The 20,466-nt window shown below is 36.0% G+C and overlaps 1 protein-coding gene across 5 annotated transcripts in view; it reads left to right on the top strand.

The window, feature by feature from the left end:
* The window catches only part of dmtn (dematin actin binding protein), a 125,555-nt gene that overhangs the window by 31,123 nt on the left and 73,966 nt on the right, over positions 1–20,466 (top strand). For 3 of the 5 annotated variants that reach the window (XM_039769565.1, XM_039769568.1, XM_039769564.1), the window contains exon 2: positions 151–221. The exons of the other annotated variants lie outside the window; for them this stretch is intronic. The gene's annotated coding sequence lies outside the window, so the exon portion shown is untranslated. The remainder of the gene's footprint in view (positions 1–150; positions 222–20,466) is intronic. 5 annotated transcript variants of the gene reach the window in all.

Raw genomic sequence — 20,466 nt, 5'->3', positions numbered from 1 at the left:
TGCAAAAATATTAAATATAATTGTTTTCAAATTGAATTTGTTAATTATGAAATGCTGAATGTAATTAGGTTATTAATCTACAGAAATTGTAACTAAAATGGATGACTAAGGTAATAATTACTTTTACCACATTGTTTATGCTTATTTCAGCCCTCAAATGACTCAGCTTAGGTGACTCAGGACTACATTACTCAGGAAAACAATTCAAATGCTTCATACAGGTTAGTCTGATACAGCCATTTACTGAAGCCATATCATTCTCATAAGCTGTTTCAAGCTTTAAAAAAAGATCACATGTAGGTTCAATTTAACCTTTTCTAATGTGTTTGATGAAGAAAGAGACCTCATTTCATCCCTTAATAAAATAACCATAGAACCATTTGGTTTAGTACTGAGTCCAGTGTAGTAAAGGATGAATGTAGATATTATGGTTCAGTAAAGCCAGCATCAGAGTATATATGAACTTTGACTCTGATATCAGTAGTGGGAAAAAACAGTAAAGCAGCAGACATACTATATGGGTCATACTACAGATGTATACCTTCTTTTATCCCACTTACATAGATAAGAATAAGAAAAAGCTGGAGGCATTGTAGATCAGCAGCAAGGGCAAGAGAATGCAAAGCCATTTAGTGACACCTTTCAGCCATTTAACTTTATACTTTTGCACTATCCAAAGAAAACTGAGAAACTGTAATTGTAAATTCACACATTGTTTTCTGAAGTGAGTTAGTATTACTACCTCACAGCAATCTGTTCACTATCCTGAGTTGAAATTACATGTTCTTCCTGGATCCTGTAATTTCCTCAGTTACATCCTAAAGTGATGCAGATTACGCAAGTTGACATGGCATGAGTCCGTGTGGAAGTGAAAGAGTGCCCCACAATGGATAGACATTCCTTTCTCAGATGGTTGATACCTTGCTTCCAGTGCTTCTGAATTGGGCTCCACATCTCTGCAGCATTGCAATGTGTACAGAACATAGATTTGTGGATGAATTTATAGATATTTTTCAGTCACCACTAAAAATCTATAAATATTCCGTCATAATGTTCTTTTTTTAGTTCTAGCTTTGAACTGTATAGATGATATTCAAATGACATCTATTTGATGCAGATTTAATTCTTCTTTTAAGGATAAGAAGGAGCAGTATTGGGAGATTACAGGGGATTTCCAAGATCTTTGATTTGGTTTTGTTTGTGATATGGCTATCCATGTGCACAGGAGCACTGTTTAATGGTTGTTTATCATGGTAAGGGCTCTGAGGTTAGAGCCCAAGGCATGAAGAACACATGGATGATACCTTAATTAAAAGGGGAGTCACAAAGTATTGCCATATTCAAAGTTGAACCAAGATCATCTACTAATGTCTATTGACCTGTAAAATGTATTTGAATTATAGAAGAACATTAAGGGCTCCTAAGAATGTTACTGTGAGACCATGCAAACTTCAAGAAATAGTCAAAATACAAGTGTATGCTTGCTTCATATATTCTCTGTTATAAAGTTGTAAAAAGGGAATTTTCAGTCTTTTGTCATGATGATATTACAAGGAATCAGAAACATTTGCAAGTTAGCTATGTTATGGTCAGCAACCTGCAGCTGAAAAAGTTAAATAGCAGGTTGGGCGTGCAGAAAGATGCAAACTCTTTGTAGATCTTGCACCTTACAACAAACATTATATGCAGTTGATGCTCCTAGAGTAGTCTTTTGGAAGCATGCATTTTGGTTATGAGTCCAATTTAAAACTGTTTCAACCCTTGTTTGAATTTAACTGAAATGTTTTCTAAAAATATTTTTGTTTTTATTTTCATCTTAATAATTAAAATTTATATTAAGCACTGTTTACATAATCACAAATTGCCCCTAAAAGTTGTTTATTGTAATTACTTGACAATGGGGATAATCATAACAGTCACAGCACAAGTGATTTCTGTGGCTACACAGGTCATTGATGCATGAACAGAGTGTTAATCAACAACCATTTTGACAAAAAAATGTTAAGGGTGTTGCCCAATACCAAAATATGTTAAAAAGGCACTATATGATAAGCCTCAACTGGGATGACAACCGATTTAGAGTCGTCCCTAACGGGATCAAAGTAACCATGGAAGTTAATATTACCTTACTATTACTATGTTAGTTCTGTATTCATTACACACTTACAGTACTACTTTGAAATTAAAATAAGGACAGAACAAATTATTTTGTGCAAAATTTCATTTAAATGTAAACATGGAGTATTGCCTGTAATTTATTTTCAATTAACAAGTAGTATATTTTTTATTAGTAGTTGCAGAATCTAGAAGAATTAGTAATACTCTGTACATGTAAAGAAAATATATTTCATTGTCACAAATTCCAGCCTCGTTTATTCACCCTCATTCAGAGGCAGAGTATGAAGACTATTATAAAAACGAGTAAAAAATCTGTCAAAGTTTGTGGTAGCATAGCTTGATCAACCTGTTTTCTCATTGTCTTCTGGTGATCATTCTTTCATTTGTGTCCTTCTGTCAAGCTCATTCACAAACAAACACGTGGTAATGCACCTACCACACATCTGACTTCCTACTGCTAGGCATCTTTTATTCTTGTTCTTCCATCCACTTCCAAGCTTATCAGTGAGAATGGCAAGTTATACACTGTCCTCAGGTGGTCCTAGAACTGTAATAGTCCTTTGCTGATAGAATATATTCTAGCAGTCTAAAAGAAGACATTATGTTTAAAAGAATAAAAGATAGGAAACAGTTTGAAGCCAAGTGACTTTGGCAGCTGAAAAGAGAATAGGATATTTCACTGATGTACAATATGTCTTTTGTTGCATTGTTAGCCCAATTGGACAAATTGTAACTCATGAAAGAGTATTTTTTTCAAATATCTGAAGTATTGCCTTACTATTTGGAGAGGCGGCATTTAATGTCATTTTATTTAAGAGAGCAAAACGTATGCAGTAACACACAGATCAGACAATGATACATTTATATAAGTAATGCAGCAGTACAAGCACAAGAATGCAAAAAACAATCCACCAAACTAAGCATTTTTAACAAAAGCATGTCAGTTGTTTTAACAGAAAGATGTGGGTATTAGTTGATTAGAAGTTTATGACAAATTTCAATTAAGGTGAGGCATTTATGAGGACTTATGCTTTGAAGGTTTTTGACTACTGTGAATATTCTGGTTTTTGGATTTTATTTTTTAACACGTTGCTAACTTCCTTAGCAACTGCATATATTTTTCTGAATATTTAAGTGCCGGAAGTCCAAAAAAATAAGATTCAAATAGAAAATGATCAATCTTATAATAATTAAAGACCATCAAGATAATGCTAATCTCAGCTACAGTTGTGCTTAAACGTTTGTGAACCCTTTAGAATTTTCTATATTTCTGCATAAATATGACCTAAAACATCATCAGATTTTCACTCAAGTCCTAAAAGTAGATAAAGAGAAACCAGTTAAACAAATGAGACAAAAATATTATACCTGGTCATTTATTTATTAAGGAAAATGATAGAATATTACATATTTGTGAGTGGCAAAAGTATATGAACCTTTGCTTTCAGTATCTGGTGTGACCCCCCCTTGCAGCAATAACTGCAACTAAACGTTTCGGGTAACTTTGGTCATTACTGCACACTGGCTTGGAGGAATTTTGACTGCTCGCTTCAGGTCCTTCCACAACATTTTGATTGGATTAAGGTCAGGACTTTGACTTGGCCATTCCAAAACATTAACTTTATTCTTCTTTAACCATTCTTTGGTAGAACAACTTCTGTGTTTAGGGTCGTTGTCTTGCTGCATGACCCACCTTCTCTTGAGATTCAGTTCATGGACAGATGTCCTGACATTTTCCTTTAGAATTCTCTGATATAATTCAGAATTCATTGTTCCATCAATGAAGGCAAGCCGTCCTGGCCCAGATGCAGAAAAACAGGCCCAAACCATGATACTACCACCACCATGTTTCACAGATGGGATAAGGTTCTTATGCTGGACATAATGCTTTTCATTTAAACCAAAAAGTTCTATTTTGGTCTCATCCGTCCACAAAACATTGTTCCAATAGCCTTCTGGTTTGTCCACGTGATCTTTAGCAAACTGCAGACCAGCAGCAATGTTTTTTTTTTGGGGAGCAGTGGCTTTCTCCTTGCAACCCTGTCATGCACACCATTGTTGTTCAATGTTCTCCTGATGGTGGACTCATGAACATGAACATTAGCCAATGTGATAGAGGCCTTCAGTTGCTTAGAAGTTACCCTGGGGTCCTTTGTGACCTCACCGACTATTACACGCCTTGCTCTTGGAGTGATCTTTGCTGGTGGACCACTCCTGGGGAGGGTAACAATGGTCTTGAATTTCTTCCATTTGTATACAATCTGTCTGACCATGGATTGGTGGAGTCCAAACTCTTTAGAGATGGTTTTATAACCTTTTCCAGCCAGATGAGCATCAACAACTGCTTTTCTGAGGTCCTCAGAAATCTCTTTTGTTCGTGCCATGATACAGTTCCACAAACATGTGTTGTGAAGAGCAGACTGATAGATTCCTGTTCTTTAAATAACACAGGGTGCCCAATCACACCTGATTGTCATCCCATTGATTGAAAACACCGGACTCTAATTTCAACCTTCAAACTTACTGCTAATCCTAGAGGTTCACATACTTTTGCCACTCACAAATATGTAATATTCTATCATTTTCCTCAATAAATAAATGACCAAGTATAATATTTTTGTCTTATTTGTTTAATTGGTTTTTCTTTATCTACTTTTATGACTTGAGTGAAAATCTGATGATGTTTTAGGTTATATTTATGCAGAAATACAGAACATTCTAAAGGGTTCACAAACTTTCAGCACCACTGTATCACCATATGACTGATTCTTGATTATACTGACAGGATCACACAATCCATAATGCTTTGTTGCTTCCTCTCTAGTGCTTTGCTCATGCAGTTTCCAGTACTTTCCTGTTTCTGTCCACAAACCGTACTTTGCCATTGTAAAGTTGCATAGCTCATTGCTGCTCACTTCCTAACATGTTTACACGAAGGTTAAGGATTACCTAGTGCACTAAATATAATGATAGTGTTTCATTTTCTACACTCCATATACTTTATCTAGAACAAGATTATCATTCAGATGTGATAGTGGTTCTCCCCTTCCATGGTTAAACATACTAAACTCTAGCAGAGCACCTCTCATAAAATATAACGTATCTGTATAATAAAAAGGGACCATTTGGCATTAGTTAACTAAAATAACTTGACAGACCAAATGTCCATCCCATGTTTGTGTATCAGGGTGATTTTTCCAATCATCAATCAAATACTTGAAATCAATACCCACCCTATTTACATATTTCCCAGAGTATGATTTCTTTTAATTTTAGTGTGGCTTCAATTGTTAAAGTAAAGCAAGCAAAAAATTTATTCAAGACAGGCAAACAATACATTGTTTACATGAGCTCAGTTTCTGAATTACATTCAAGACATATTTATTCAACAACATTTAAAGAAAGCAGTTTGATATATAGTAAACTTACTCAATGTACAATTGTTTCATGTATATAATATTTTAAGGAATACTTTATGAAATAGGAGAAATGCGTATCCTAAATTAAGTAAAATTCTGTGGAAATAAAATGCTTAAAGCAAATACAGAATTAAAGATGAGGACAGAGACAATGGATACAAAAATTATTATTACATGATGATTGACGTAAAGACACTGTCACTAGCAGGCACTTCAAATTTGAAATGTTCTGTTGATCTTAGATGTATAGTTAAATGTTAGCAACTATTACTGATGAAGACACGAGTTTGCCATTTAAGTAAATTAGATGACCTCCTCTGACTTTATTAAATATTATATGGTTAAGAAGGTTCCATGTAGTAACTCTAATTTTAAAATCACAACCCTGGTTCACTTACTTGATTAAAGTCTGCTTGTTTGTGATTTTTGTTTTATACAAACAGAAAAAAAATGCTGACAAGTAATGTGGAGAAACACTGGGCACAAACAAGCTGTGCTGCCAATAAATCTTTGCAATGTGTGGCAGTGAAAAAGTACAATGGGTGGCTCAAAGCAGCTCAATTCAGGCTAGCACTCTGGAAACTACTTTAAAAATTCCATTGGCTAACCAGGAGAGCATTTAATGTGATGAGATCGTGGGGGTAAAAAAAAAATAAAGAAGAAAGTAATAAACGATGCTTTCCAAAGCCAAGGGATGAAAATCTTTTTTCTATTCTAATTTCATCCATTTCTTTATTGAAGCGACAAATTTGACAATGAATATTTGCCATATGGTAGTAGTAGACATGGATGTATTGCACAACATTTCTATTTCTTTTTATTATTGATTTTTAAAATTTGTTTCATTTTACCCTTAAGTTGTAAACAGAGGTTTAAAGATTTCAATTTTTCTCACTGCTCTTGATCCTTAGCTTCAGTTCTGTTTCAGCTTTTATGCAATGTGTTATTTTTTCTTTATTGACATTGTCTGCAAAAAAAACAGTCATGTTTTGAAAGATTACTTGTCTTGAAATAATTTGGTTAAAATTATGTTATCATTCTATCAAATTGTTCCTGAAGACCAGCCAGTGGAAAAAAAAGTGAACAGGAAGATTAAAAATGATGTGTACTGCACCATTTGTTATTATTTTTTGTCAGGACAAAGAATCAAAAGGTGCCTAAAAAGAAATTCAACAGGTCTGTTTTATAGTAAGCTGTTCTTAAACTCCAGCGTACTATATGAAAGCAGAACAAACTGATGTTGTATTTGACAAAAGCAAAATGTAATTCTAGTGATCTAGTGTTGATAATGATAAAGCTAATAGACATAAATGCTTAGTCATTTTAGTTTTAAAAAGTAGGTAATTTGACTGCATTTCCTAAACTAAATATGCCAAGTCATATCTTTTCTGTGCTTTTTTGATACTCCAGTATGATATTTTTTTAATGTTTTTTGATACTCACATTATATATTATTAGGAAATGCTTTGGTAAATTGTGCTTTCACATAGTTCATTGACGTGCTACCTCAGAAAAACTTTGCATGATTTTTATATAGTTTATTTTGTAAAATTATGTTTAAGCAATACATACTATAGTGTTTATTTTTCATTTCACTCCTTCTAATTCCTTGTAAATTTGCATTCTCATCATCCAATTATAAGACTGCAAAATATTTTATTTGTTTGCACTGCTGCCTCACTGCTACAGAAACCTGGGTTTATTCCCAGGTATTATCACTGTTTGTAGAGCTTGCATGTTCTTCCTGTAATTGCATAAGTTTACTCATTCTATGATTTCTTCCCTTTCTAAGAATGTATCCATCTATCCATCCATTATCCAACCCGCTATATCCTAACTACAGGGTCACAGGGGTCTGCTGGAGCAAATCCCAGCCAACACAGGGTGCAAGGCTGAAACAAACCTCAGGCAGGGCGCCAGCCCACCGCAGGGCACACACACACATACACACTAGAGACAATTTAGAATCGGCAGTGCACCTAACCACCTGCATGTCTTTGGATTGTGGGAGGAAACAGGAGCACACCGGAGGAAAGCCACGCAGACACGGGGAGAACATGCAAACACCATGCAGGGAGGACCCGGGAAGCACCGTGCTGCCCTGAATAAGAAAGTCCTGATGAAAATGTGTAGAAGAGAGGAAACATCCACTAAACAATCTATTTTTAGATTCAATCTGTATTTTTGTGTAATAAAACCTTTACATTTCCAAAGTTCCAGAATGCATAGCTCAGTTTAGATCTGTGAGTTTTAGAAGTCAATTGATCATCTAACCAGAGTATTCACAAAACTTACATTACTGTACCTCACTGAAGCAGCAGTACTGGGCCGAGCTTTAGTGGTCACAGTGATGTGTCAGTTTTTATGATGGTTGTGGAGAAGATTAATACTAAAACTTCACAATCAACAATTTTAGGGTTGAGTGCAGTGGTTATGAAGCTCACTGATTTTCATTTACTAATACTTCTACTTTTAAATGAATAAATAAAGATGAAACTTGAACCCTTTAAAATGATTGCAAGTTAAATTTGGAAGACATCATATTATTATTATTATTGGATCCAGAGATTACTATGGTAACACTTATTTTATTGATTTATATTGGGTCAGAAAAGAATAATGTTTGTAATTTACTAGTTGTCTTAATTTGGATAATGGTTCAGTTTACTTTTCTCCTTTATGAATTTTGTTAAATAGAGAACCCCTAAATGGCTAATGAATAAGTGCTTCTTTATGACTGGTTTCTATGCAGTATTAATTACTATGAAAAATAAATGTATTTATTTTTAGACAGAAAAGATTTACTGACCCAGTATTGCAAATTCAATGCAGTTTCTATCTACAGCAAAAGCAACACTGTTGCTGCTTCACACTACATATTTGTATGTGAGTGTTCTGTTTTAGTTAATCACATTTCAGCGGTCAAACAAGGTTACTCTATTCAATGTACATAAATTGTTCGACGGAAGCAAGAAGTGCTCTATTTCAGGTGCACAAGCTCTCATGTTGTATATCACATCATACAGAAAGAAATTAATTTGAGCTTGTAGGTGAATCTTTAGCCTTTTTATGACTAAGTCTAGCTTCCATCTCTTATAATTTATGTTTAGCCTGAACCTCTTTTTCATTACCTCCAGTCTTTTAATGGATCTTTGTCTAGTATTTCAGTTGGCGCCAAGCAGCACCACTAGAGACGTTGAGTATTCAGATCTCCGAGCTTCAGCTTTTATATTTAACCACACCCTCTGTGGTGCTTTATAGGTTATTCATGTGCTAATAGACTTTATGCATTTGTTCCTTTGAATAATGAAGGTGATAAAAAGTCATTTGCTTCTTTTATTCTATAAAGTTTAATTTGTTATAGACAGGCTTATTGTGTTAAAATCTCGCTATTATATTTCCCATGAAATTATATATTTTAAAGTAAACTGTTTTACATATCATTGTTATGTGTATGATTATTGAAACAGTTGTGGACTACTGTAGAATACACAAATTTAGCCCACTTCCTAACCAAAATGTTAGATACAGCTTATAATCATATGAGTGTTTATTTTCTCTGGTTATGAAATGCAGTATGCCTGGAGGCAGATTAATCTTCCAAATAAGACATAAAATAATTTCCCTTGGGATAGCCAGTGTAGTGAAGGGGGTAGGGAACAATAGCAAATGGAAATCAACTTGTTACGCATCATTATGTAGCAGCCATGGCTACCACACTGGGGTTTTATCCATGAAATCTCCATTTTTCATTGTCACGATGTACAGTGCTTGTTAATGTGGTATGATTAGAGTCCGAAAACAGTCTGTGTTTTTCATATGACAGAGGCATTAAGCATATTTGGCAGACTTTTGCAACAAGACATTATTTTACTAAAAAAGAAAATCTGTAATAATGTATTCACATTTAACATTAAATATGATAATACAAGAAAGACACATTTAGAAATAAACACAATAAATATCACTTTTACTATACTGTATTTCTCTTAGAAACTCAACTCAATTTCTTCCCGCTATATCTTTATGACAGATTAATGCTGTACAGGAAAATATGGTCTTCTAACTTATTGGCTAACCAAACTCCTTCAGTGAACAACATCGCTAGCTGAGTTACTTTATCAACTTGGCCTGTTCCATACTGAAAGCCATTTCTGGTAGATTGTGAGTAACAATGTTTGACACATTTTAATCATTCATAACAGAGCACTCTTGATATGTGTATCATAGTAGGTTATATGGTAACATTAAACGTTTGACTTTGGAAGAAACAGTGACAACTACCAGTATGTGTCATGTTGCACTCAAGGATACGACAAAGGGAACCTGCTTTATTGAAATGTTAAATATGCAGAAAAATGTAAACCTGTGGCACCACAGGGCAGATCACACCACAATCTGATTCATCTTACTCCCACCTACAAGCCAGTTATAAGACGATAAGCTGTTGGTACCAGGATTTTAAGGAAGTGGACCTTGGAAACTGAAATGGCTTTGAATGACTGTTTCTAAAAGACAGACTATGAAATGACATGTGAGTCACATGGGGATGGTATTAAGGGACTCAGTCACTGAATACTAGATTTCTTTAAATTCTGTGTTGACACTGTTGTACTCTTAAAAATATACAGCTTTTAAAACAACAAGCACTGAATTTCTATGGAGCTTCTGGATGATAATATAGCTTTCAAAGTTAAGTGAAGGAAAGAAAGCTTACAGAGATAAATTAGAAAACAAACTCACTCAGAATAACATGAAATATCTTTGGAATAGCCTGTTCATAGTCACTGGGCTCAAGCAAGTTTCAGGTGTCAGAAGTAAACATGGACAAAGCTTATACCCTGAACCAATTGTTCAGATTTTCTCTCTTACTACCACCTTCTTCCAATGCCTAGTTATCCCACACTGTCTCTATTGAATCAATAACTTCTTCTCCATATTTCATTCCTGCTACTTCAACTGGTATGACCAGTGATGGGTCCATCTCTGTCTATCAATATGAGCTGTAGATTACTGATGACCAAGTGAGGAGACAACACAGGTGGCAACACAAACAGGAAATGTCTTGGGACCAGATGGAATCAGTACTCGAGTTCCCAAGGCCTGTGCTGTCTAACTTTGTGGTATCCTCTGTTACTAGTCTGTCTCTAAGACTCCTAAAATTGCTTCTACTGTGGAAAACATACTATAATATTCCCGGCTCAAACAAAGCAAGCAATTCTTCACCATATGACTACTGACCAATGGTATTTACATCCCACATCATGAAGACTTTTCAGAGGCTGACCCTGAACTATATGAGTCCATTTGTGAAATACCACTTAGACCCATTGCAGTTTGCCTATCGGACAAAGATTGGAGTGAAAAATGCAGTTAGCTATTTGCTCCATGGTTATTTCCAATTGGACACATCTGACAGCACTGTGAGGATTATGCTTTTTACTGTCTCCAGTGCCTTCAATATCATTCAGCTATCCCTGTTTGGAGCTAAGGTACAGGTGGATGAGCATGTGGTGATCTGGATCTGTCTGAGAGACCACAGTTTGTGAGGCTCAAGGACTGTGTTTCTGATATGGATTTGAGCAACACAAGGACCAGTCCTGTCTCCTTTTCTCTTCACTGTGCACATTTCAGACTATAAATACAACACCAGGTTATGTCACGTGCAGAAATTCTCTGATAATTCTGCAATTATGGGGTGCATTAATAAGAGATAGTATAGGAGTTAGGCAGACATTTTTATTAGGAGACTGTGTTCCTTTAATGTGGGTAATTACATTGTTTACGTATTCAATGATTCTGTGATGGCCAGTGTGATTTTCTAAGCTGTAGTGTGTTGGGTTGGTAACATTCCAACAAATTATTCAATAAAAGTGTGTCAAGAAATGGTACATTGACTCTGTCTTACCTTTGGCAATACACCTATATAATACTATACAGTGACTGCTCTATTATCATTAGTCAAGTAAGGGGGCTATTGTTGTTTGTTATTATACTTCTATTTTTTTGGGGCTTCTATCTATCTATCTATCTATCTATCTATCTATCTATCTATCTATCTATCTATCTGTTGTGTGTGTTTACCCTGTACTGTGTTTGCATGCGTAAGCTTAACATTTAATGGTAGGCTTTTTTCCAGAAATGGCAGAGGGGGTCAGCACTAGATATTGTCAGGCCAGGAAACTATGGTCTTAAAGTGTGTGTAGTAGAAAGATCATCCTGAAAGCCAAGGTGTTTCTCTAGACCTGTAAAAGTGTTTCAGAGGTAAAGAGATGCTTGTCTCATTGTTTACCTAAATTTCAGTGTCCTCTTTCTGCTGCTTTATGCGAGCTAATGATAATAATAGTAATATAAAGTGCTTTTCCCATGATGTTATAATTTATATAATAAATTATATTGGATTTATAAACTAGCAAAGACCTGTAAACTTATTTACATTTTGATATCCTCAAGTTTAGTAAAAAAAAAAATAAAAGAAGAAATTTGTATGAGTGAGTGTGAATGTATGCATGAGTGTGCCATGTATGTGACAGTAATGAATCCAGTGTTGGTTCTTGCCTTATACCCAGTTCTACCTGTGTCTTCTATGTGATACTCTGCATAAAAGTCAGAATATTTTATTCTCAAAGTTCATTTTATAGCTTTACAGGTTGTGGATCATATGATCACATCTAATGAGGACAGGACAGCATTTGTGTGGTAGGTGTTAATTGATTCTTTGATGTTATAAACACACAACACAGTTAGAAAAAGTATAAATCTTATTATCTTTAAAATAATATTTATACTATAATCAGCTGTGGTCATCTTGAAATTGGACTCACTCTTGATTTTAAATTTAATAGGTAGGAATTAATTTCTTCCTGGAAGATAGGCAAAGAGTTACACTATTAGATGAGACAAATGAATGAAGACTAATATGACCAAGGGGAATCTTAAACCGGTCAGCCTGATGCCTTGCAAAGAGTTATTGTCTGTCAGCCAATATTGATTTTGAGCACTGTCTCTGTACTTTACAATATAATTAAAATTTGCATTACTAAACAAAACATATCCTTTAGTTAAAATAAAAAATTTTAGCATATACATTAGACAAGTGTTTTGTCAGTAATGGGTATTAAACTGCCAGTTAGTTTGATATGTTTGCAATTATTATTCTTGTTTGACTACTTTTGCACTTTGAATAGACCATTCTGGAATTGCAGTACAGCAGTTCAGAGGAAAGTGGAGAACCTGCTAAAGATCGAGACAACAATTGTGTCATTCAGGTCTACCTCAAAGTTCAGAGTTGTACATCTAAGTTGGATGCAAGTTTTGGCAATTATGTCGTAATATCTCAAATATGACAGATACACCAGATCAATTTAACAACAGTTTATGTGTGTACCTGCCAGGGAATGGGCTGATTTTAGGTATAAACATAAAAACTGAAATGTCTAGAATTGCTTCAGATTAATTTGTAACATCTCTACGGCTTGAAAATGTGTCTCCCATACAATGTTTTGAGTTGTAAACAAGGGTAGCACATGCAGATGATTATGTATCAGAGCTGTCACCTTAGGGACTTTCCTCTGTTGTTCCTTAATCATGTGTGATACATTTTTTTAGTCAAATGTCTTGGTTAAAAGACATTTGTATTAAAATATTATATATCACAATTATTCCTTTATCTGCCTACCTTTAGCTTAAAATAAAATAATTATGAGAGCCTTAATTTTTGGGCTAACTACGTCATGTTTGCGTGTGTGTGTGTGCACACACAGTTGATGGACTTACATCTGATTTATCAGTTCTTGAGGTTTATCTCTGGTAAAAACATTTTGCCTATCTCTTCCTACCTTCTGTATTCTATGGTAATTAATTCACAGAATCGAAAACAGTTTTCAAAGTTTGATGAACAGAACTGCAAATGTGTAAACTCACACACAAACTGTTGTGAACTTTACTTCATTTTTATTTTCTTTGACACTATTATTTGTAATAATTTGAACTTTAAGCTGTAAAATACACAGATAATATTAAATTGAACTCCTGCACATTTTTATGAAAAGCATTACCTATGTGGAATTTTAGGAATCTTTACACATTCTTGAAGTTAACTATTATGGCATCTTCACTTAATTCTGAATGACAGATTGAGGTTACCTTGAAGAGGTAGCAAGGCATTATAAAGTTATTTCCTCCATTAATTCATTTTTTGGATTCACTCTTTCAGTTACAGAGTTATGATTGTTAATTATCCTGGCAGCATTAGGTGAAAATCAGGAACCAGCTGTCAACAGGAAGCTATCTTATTACTAGAGAAAACATATAAATGCATATTGTTATTCATAAATGAACTAGTGTAACATCAATATTTAGGCCTTAAAATGTTTTAACTCTTTTAAATTCAGTAATTCATTGAATGATACCTAGCTGTAGATATTTGATTACAGTGGACCACATCATTATAGAAAACTTGTAACCCACTAACATATAATAAACTTCAAGTTGGTAACATTCAATGGCTTTCTTGCAGGAAGGTCATGTTTCAAGTCTTATCTTAACACATGTGTGCTATCTGTTCATGTGTTTTATCAGTCCAAGGATTGAGGGATGACAGTCCATAAGAGAATATACTCATGCATATGCCCACATATAGTATGTAAGGGCAGTGTTGCTAGGGTCTTTTGTAATTGCCTAATCATTTAAGAGAACATACAACCTCCTCAGAATAGGTAGTGAAAGAAAGAGCCACTCAAACAACAGAGAAAATAGTAGTTAGCTTGAGTCTTAGTGATTATTTAATGAATCAAATTATTGTCATGGCAAGCACATCATCAGAATAAGAGACCGAGACCCAACAGGATATGTGGAGTCATGAATGAGTTTCTTGTCGGTTTGCTAAGTTCTTGGCCTTTCAGTTGTGTCTAGGTGGCTTGCTTCAGAGACAAGATCCACCAGAAGAATTCCAATTAAACTAGCTATTGGATGTTAAACTTTTTTGGCAGGTGTCTAGTGACCATCAGATTGTGTTAGCTGCTTTTTTAAAAATCATATTTAAATAAAGTTTACAGATATTTGTTTAGTAATTGATGCAGTCCCCTAAACACCTGTATTCCCTGCCTCCCTTTATTCCTGCAGCATTCTATCAATTTCATTATGTGAAAGATTGTGCTTTTGACTTTTAAATCTTTTTAATTTTGTAGTTTGTCTCTAAATGCTTACAAAAGGTGTAGTTGTTATGTTTTTGTACAATTACATTAAAGTAATAATAAAATATAAACACAGATAGTACCCAGATAAAATGACTCAATTCTACTGCATTATTTTTAAGCACAGTCCAAAAGAGTATCATTGTACAGACTTAGTACACAGCCTATTTGAATAATGTGTTTACACTATAAAATTGATCCCCAGACACAACAGTCATCTTCAAAACAATTCTTGTTTAGTGTCTGCAGTATATAATATTGCTTTTTCTAGAACAAAAGAAATATGTTTATTATTGAGTATGTATGCTAAACCTATGTGTAAATATGTATATGAAGCAATAAATCAAATATTTGCAATCAAATACATGCTGCATATTTAGCAATTTAAGCATAAATACGTTATGTTTTATCTGTTACATTTACTAACTGCAACAACCTGGTTATGGGAAAAATGTGTATAGCTCATCTCATACAATCTGGCCAGTAAACCAACTCTGGTTCCTGAACTTCTGAGTAAGGTGTAATCAGCACAGTGAACTTTTGGTGTAAAATTCTCAAGTGCAATTTTCTGAAAGAAGTCAGTGATGGCAAGTTGGCCTAATTCAAATAAAACATCTCAAACCATGACATCATACTTGATGATTGATTTAAGGCTCCTCTCATGGAATACAGTTTTTAGTCTTCATCAAAAATAATTTAAATTATCTGTTCTTGTCAGATTCCTCCAGAAACCTTGAGTGATTTCTTTGATTTGAAAAAGCAACAATAGTCTTCATAATGGAAAATCTTTTCTACTTTGCTAGTCATAATTTCATAGTTGCATGCAGTGTCTCTTGTATTTGCATGATGAAATCATCAAGGTTGTGTGATTTAAATTGATCAAGACTTTATTTTTTACAGTGTCCATCTGTAGTGCACTGTACACCCCCCTGGGCTCTTAATAAGTGCAGCTCTGGTGTACAATTCTTTACATATGTTAATATTTTTAGCAATTGTATTATAGATATGTTATGTAATTTGTTTGGAGTACAGTAAATCAGGAACAGGAATGGATCATCAAGGTTTATGGATTTTAGTACATTGCTTTAGCCATATGTTAACACTGACAAACAAAATAGACAATCTACTATTGTATTTACTGGAGCTAAACACTTAATTTGGACAGGTTAAGTAAGTCTAAGTGCATCCTGTTGGTTACAATATTTGAAAATGTATACTAATGAAACTTTGTTTAAATGTCTTTTCCCAGGTTATCGACTTTTGTTTATGTCAAATACTTTTCTGTGTTGGCTTTAATTTGACTGTTTGCCTTTGAAGTATTGAATAAGCAAATATATGTAATTATAATAAAATAAACTTGTTTTGACTATGCCAACTTTCATGCTGCTAAATGTACTTGCACTACTCATTATCTGAAATTCCTATAAATGCAAGCTTGTACAGGTCTCTACTGTATATACAGTATGGGTGTGAATCCATCATTAGTACAGTGAAAGTGTCTTTGGCTGTTAATTACAGTAAATTACAATAACTTGAAATTACTAAATGGCAGCATGACAGACGAATTGTTAGTGTTGCATTCTGATTACTGCACAGTCCTTAGTTCACATCCCTAATGAGTATATTAAGTTTGCATAGTGTCTGTGTGGATTTTACATTTACATTTGCATTTATTTTCTTAGTTTTAATCCAAAGTGGCTTACAAACATAATCAAGTAAAAATGAGTCTGGGGGACTGTTTGGGAGCAAGTTTTACAGGACAGGGTTGCAGAATCACTCATGACTTTTGAGGAGCTCAGAACAAAATATAAGCTAGTTACAAAACCTTTATCGCTAATATTAGTTAGATTGAAGTTCAAGTGCATCACTCCCAAATCATACTTCCTTTAGAAGTTTATAATATAAAGAGATTTTCTATCATTGCCGTTCAAGCTAAACTTTACGATATTACGAATGGTTTGAAACTATTCATCCAGATGATGTGTTTATATTAGCGAGTAATTTTAATCATGCCAGCCCTAAAGCTGCTCCTCATTTTTATCACTTCATTGATTTCCCAACCACAGGGAATAATACATTGGATCACATATACTGTAATGTAACGAATGCTTATCCAGTGTCACTGATAACCCCCCCCTCCCCCCAACCTTGTATGGTCTGATCACATTTCTTTGTTCTTGACTCTGGCATACCCCTTATTGCCAGGGCAAAATCTATTGTGCAGACGGTCAGGGTATGGTCCAAGAAAGCCTTAACTGAATTACAGGACTGTTTTGATGAAACAGGCAGCTAAAAAGGACAATCAAACGGATTTAAATGCCTGTGCCTCCTCTGTTTCATCTTGTATTAACTTATGTATAGAAAATGTCACTATTGCTAAGAGAATCTGCACTTTCCCAAATAGGAACCTTTGGTCAACAGGAAAGTCCAAGACCTATTGAAGGCACATGACATTTTTTTTAGGTATGGGAAACCCAGAGGCTTACAAAACAGATAGGCCCATTCTGAGGAAAAGCATTAAGAAGGTAAAGGGCTCCTACAAAGCAAAAATAGAGGAGCATTTTAAAAGTTCTGACTCCCAAAGCATGTGGCAGGGCATTAAGGTCCATCATAGACTACAAGGGTAACAGTTGTTCAACCAACATTGAAAACTCATTTCTTCATGGGGTCCTCAATCACTTCTTTGCATGGTTTGGCAAGGACAACAACCAACCTATCACCAAACAATCCCAGCAAAAGGCCCCGTTATGCAATCTGGCACTGAAAAGACATGAAGTTATTTGTGCTCTAAACCTCATTAATCCTAATAAAGCACCTGGCCCGGATGGGGTTCCTGGGTTGGTCCTGAAGCATTGTGTGAAACAGCGTGCGGCAGTGTTCACAAGCTTGTTTAAATACAGTATTTCACTAGCATGGTGCTCTGGCTGCACCTCTGAGAATAGGAAGGCCCTTCAGTGTATCAACAAAATGGCTCAGAGAATTACTGGTGCTCAACTACAATCACTGGAAGATATCTTTATTACATGCTGCAGCAGAAAAGCAAAGAACATTTGTAGAGATCTAGCCCATCCCAGTCATAGCATTTTCACTCTTTTGCTTTCTGGCGGGCACTTCAGAGCCCTGCATGTCCGCACTGCCAGGCTGATGAACAGTTTCTACCCCAAAGCAATCAGCATATTAAATACACAGCAATCACTGCCCCTTACAATAACAGAAATCACCACTGATTGAACTGAATTTGTGCATCAACCACTTATACTGTTGTCACACACTTACCCATGTGAGCTCATAACCATTTAATTGACTGAATTTCTCACCGTGACTTTATTTATTATTTTTCTATTTATGCTATTATATTTACTTTTACTATGTGTTGTGGAGATTATTCTGGTCCAAATAAATCTTCACAAACAAAACAAAGTTTTGGGGACCGTCCCCATATATTGTCATCCAGACAAGTAAAGAAATAAATGATTCAGAGTCTTAAATCAAAACAGTGAACAGAGTACTTCCAGAAAAATGGTGGATTTATAGAGAAAAGGATGATGGGACAGGAAATGGTTGGCATGAAGTGACGTTGAAACAGGAACCGGAACTAACATCATAATGATGAGATGGAAGTGAGGTGTTTTGATGGAGCCGGAAGTGACATCATCAGGGTTGGCCGGAAGTGACGTCATCGCGCCATTTTGGAACCGGAAGTGGAGGAATTATTTTTCTTCAGGTTTTCTGTTGACCAAAAGAGATTAAGGTAAGTATCACGTGACAACCCTCTATCTCGCGATGTTTCACTCACCTTTAGGCTCTTTGACTGCCTCCTAATCGCACATGTGTGACATGACCCCCCCCTCAGCCCAGACCCATCGGGTCGGCCGACCTGCACCAAGAGGTCGTGGACACGAGAGAGAGCATCTGCATTGGCCTGCAAGGAACCCCTATGATAAATGACACTGAAACGATAAGGCTGAAGATCTAAAAACCACCTAGTGATGCGAGGGTTAGACTCCCGATGAAGGGACATCCACTGTAAAGCAGCATGATCCGTCACCAGAGTAAACTCCCGCCCCAATAGGTAGTACCTTAAAGACGTGACAGCCCACTTAATCGCCAAGGCTTCTCGCTCCACCGCAGCATACTTGGTCTCCTGGTCCAGCAGTTTCCGGCTGAGGTACATAACAGGGTGTTCAGCACCATCAACGCACTGGCTCAGCACGGCACCCAATCCTGTGGCCGATGCGTCGGTCTGGAGGATGAAAGGAACAGAAAAATCAGGAGATCTTAAAACAGGTGCTGACGTAAGGGCCAATTTTAAGTCACTGAATGCTTTATCCACCGAATCATCCCATACCACTTTTAAAGGTACTCGTTTCTTTGTTAAATTAGATAAGGGCGTAGCAATTTCTGAGAAATGCGGTACAAAGCGCGATAGTAACCTGCCAATCCCAAAATGCTTGTACCTGCCGCTTATTTATCGGACGGGCCAATTCAAAATGGCATCAATTTTAGAACATTGTGGTTTAACAACACCCCTCCTACTAGGTAGCCTAAATATTTGGCTTCTCTTAACCCAAAAACATTTCTTTGGATTAATACGAAGACCAGCTGACGCTAGCTTGGAGAGTATTGTTTTAACCTGCCATACATGATCCTTCCACGTGCTGGAATAAATGACAACATCATCTAGGTAGGCAGCACTATATGAATTGTGGGGCCGTAGCAGTGTGTCTACCAGGCGTTGGAAGGTAGCTGGTGCCCGTGCAAGCCAAAAGGAAGGACCCTGTATTGCCAATGTCCACTGGGTGTACTAAAAGCGTTTTTCTTTGGCGGAGTCCGTTAAGGGAATTTGCCAATACCCTTTTGTCATGTCAAGAGTAGTTAGTAATTGCGTGTTCCCTAACCGATCAAGTAAATCATCCACCCGCGGCATGGGATAATGCATCAAATTTAGAGACCTGATTAAGTCGTCGAAAGTCATTACAGAACCTCCACGACCCATCAGGTTTAGAAACTAAGACAATTGGACTAGACCAAGGGCTATAGCTTCCTCAATAACCCCAGTTCTAGCATTCGTCTAATTTCCAACTCTACTTCCGCTTTCTTTGCCTCCGGAGCCTATAAGGTCTTTCTCTGACAATCACTCCAGGGTTAGTAATAATGTGTGAACAATCAACGCGTACGTCCAGGTATCTCGTCCACAACTTTGGGGACAGACAAGATAGCCGCCCCGAGATCTTGTCGTTGTTCAGATGTCAATTCGGGGCCAAAATTAAGGTGGGCACATGACATAAAAAGAGAACGAGGCTGATTGGACAAGGGATCAGGTTCCCTGTCCTTCCATGGTTTCAGCAAATTAATATGATACACTCGTTCACTCGGTCGCGATTAGGTTGTTTAACCAAATAATCAACGAGTCCTTTTCTCTTAATTTCATAAGGGCCTTGTCAATGTGCTAATAACTTTGAATGAGAAGTTGGGACGAGTACCATCACACGATCACCCGGGACAAATTCTCAATGGTGGTGTTTCGGTTATAATAACGGACTGCGTGCTTGTGCTTTTCCAAATTTTCTTTTAGAATAGGCCTGATTTTCTCTAGTCTATCGCGTAATTGCACGATATATTCAAGAATATTTGAAGTAGGGAGGACCTCCTCTTCCCATCCTTCTTTTAGCATGTCCAAAAGTCCTCTGGGTTGTCTTCCATATAATAATTCAAAGGAGAAAACCAGTAGAGGT

This window comes from Polypterus senegalus, chromosome 11, assembly GCF_016835505.1.
Source record: "Polypterus senegalus isolate Bchr_013 chromosome 11, ASM1683550v1, whole genome shotgun sequence".
Classification (NCBI taxonomy): Eukaryota; Metazoa; Chordata; class Cladistia; order Polypteriformes; family Polypteridae; genus Polypterus; species Polypterus senegalus.
This window is presented reverse-complemented; position numbering and strand designations above follow the sequence as displayed.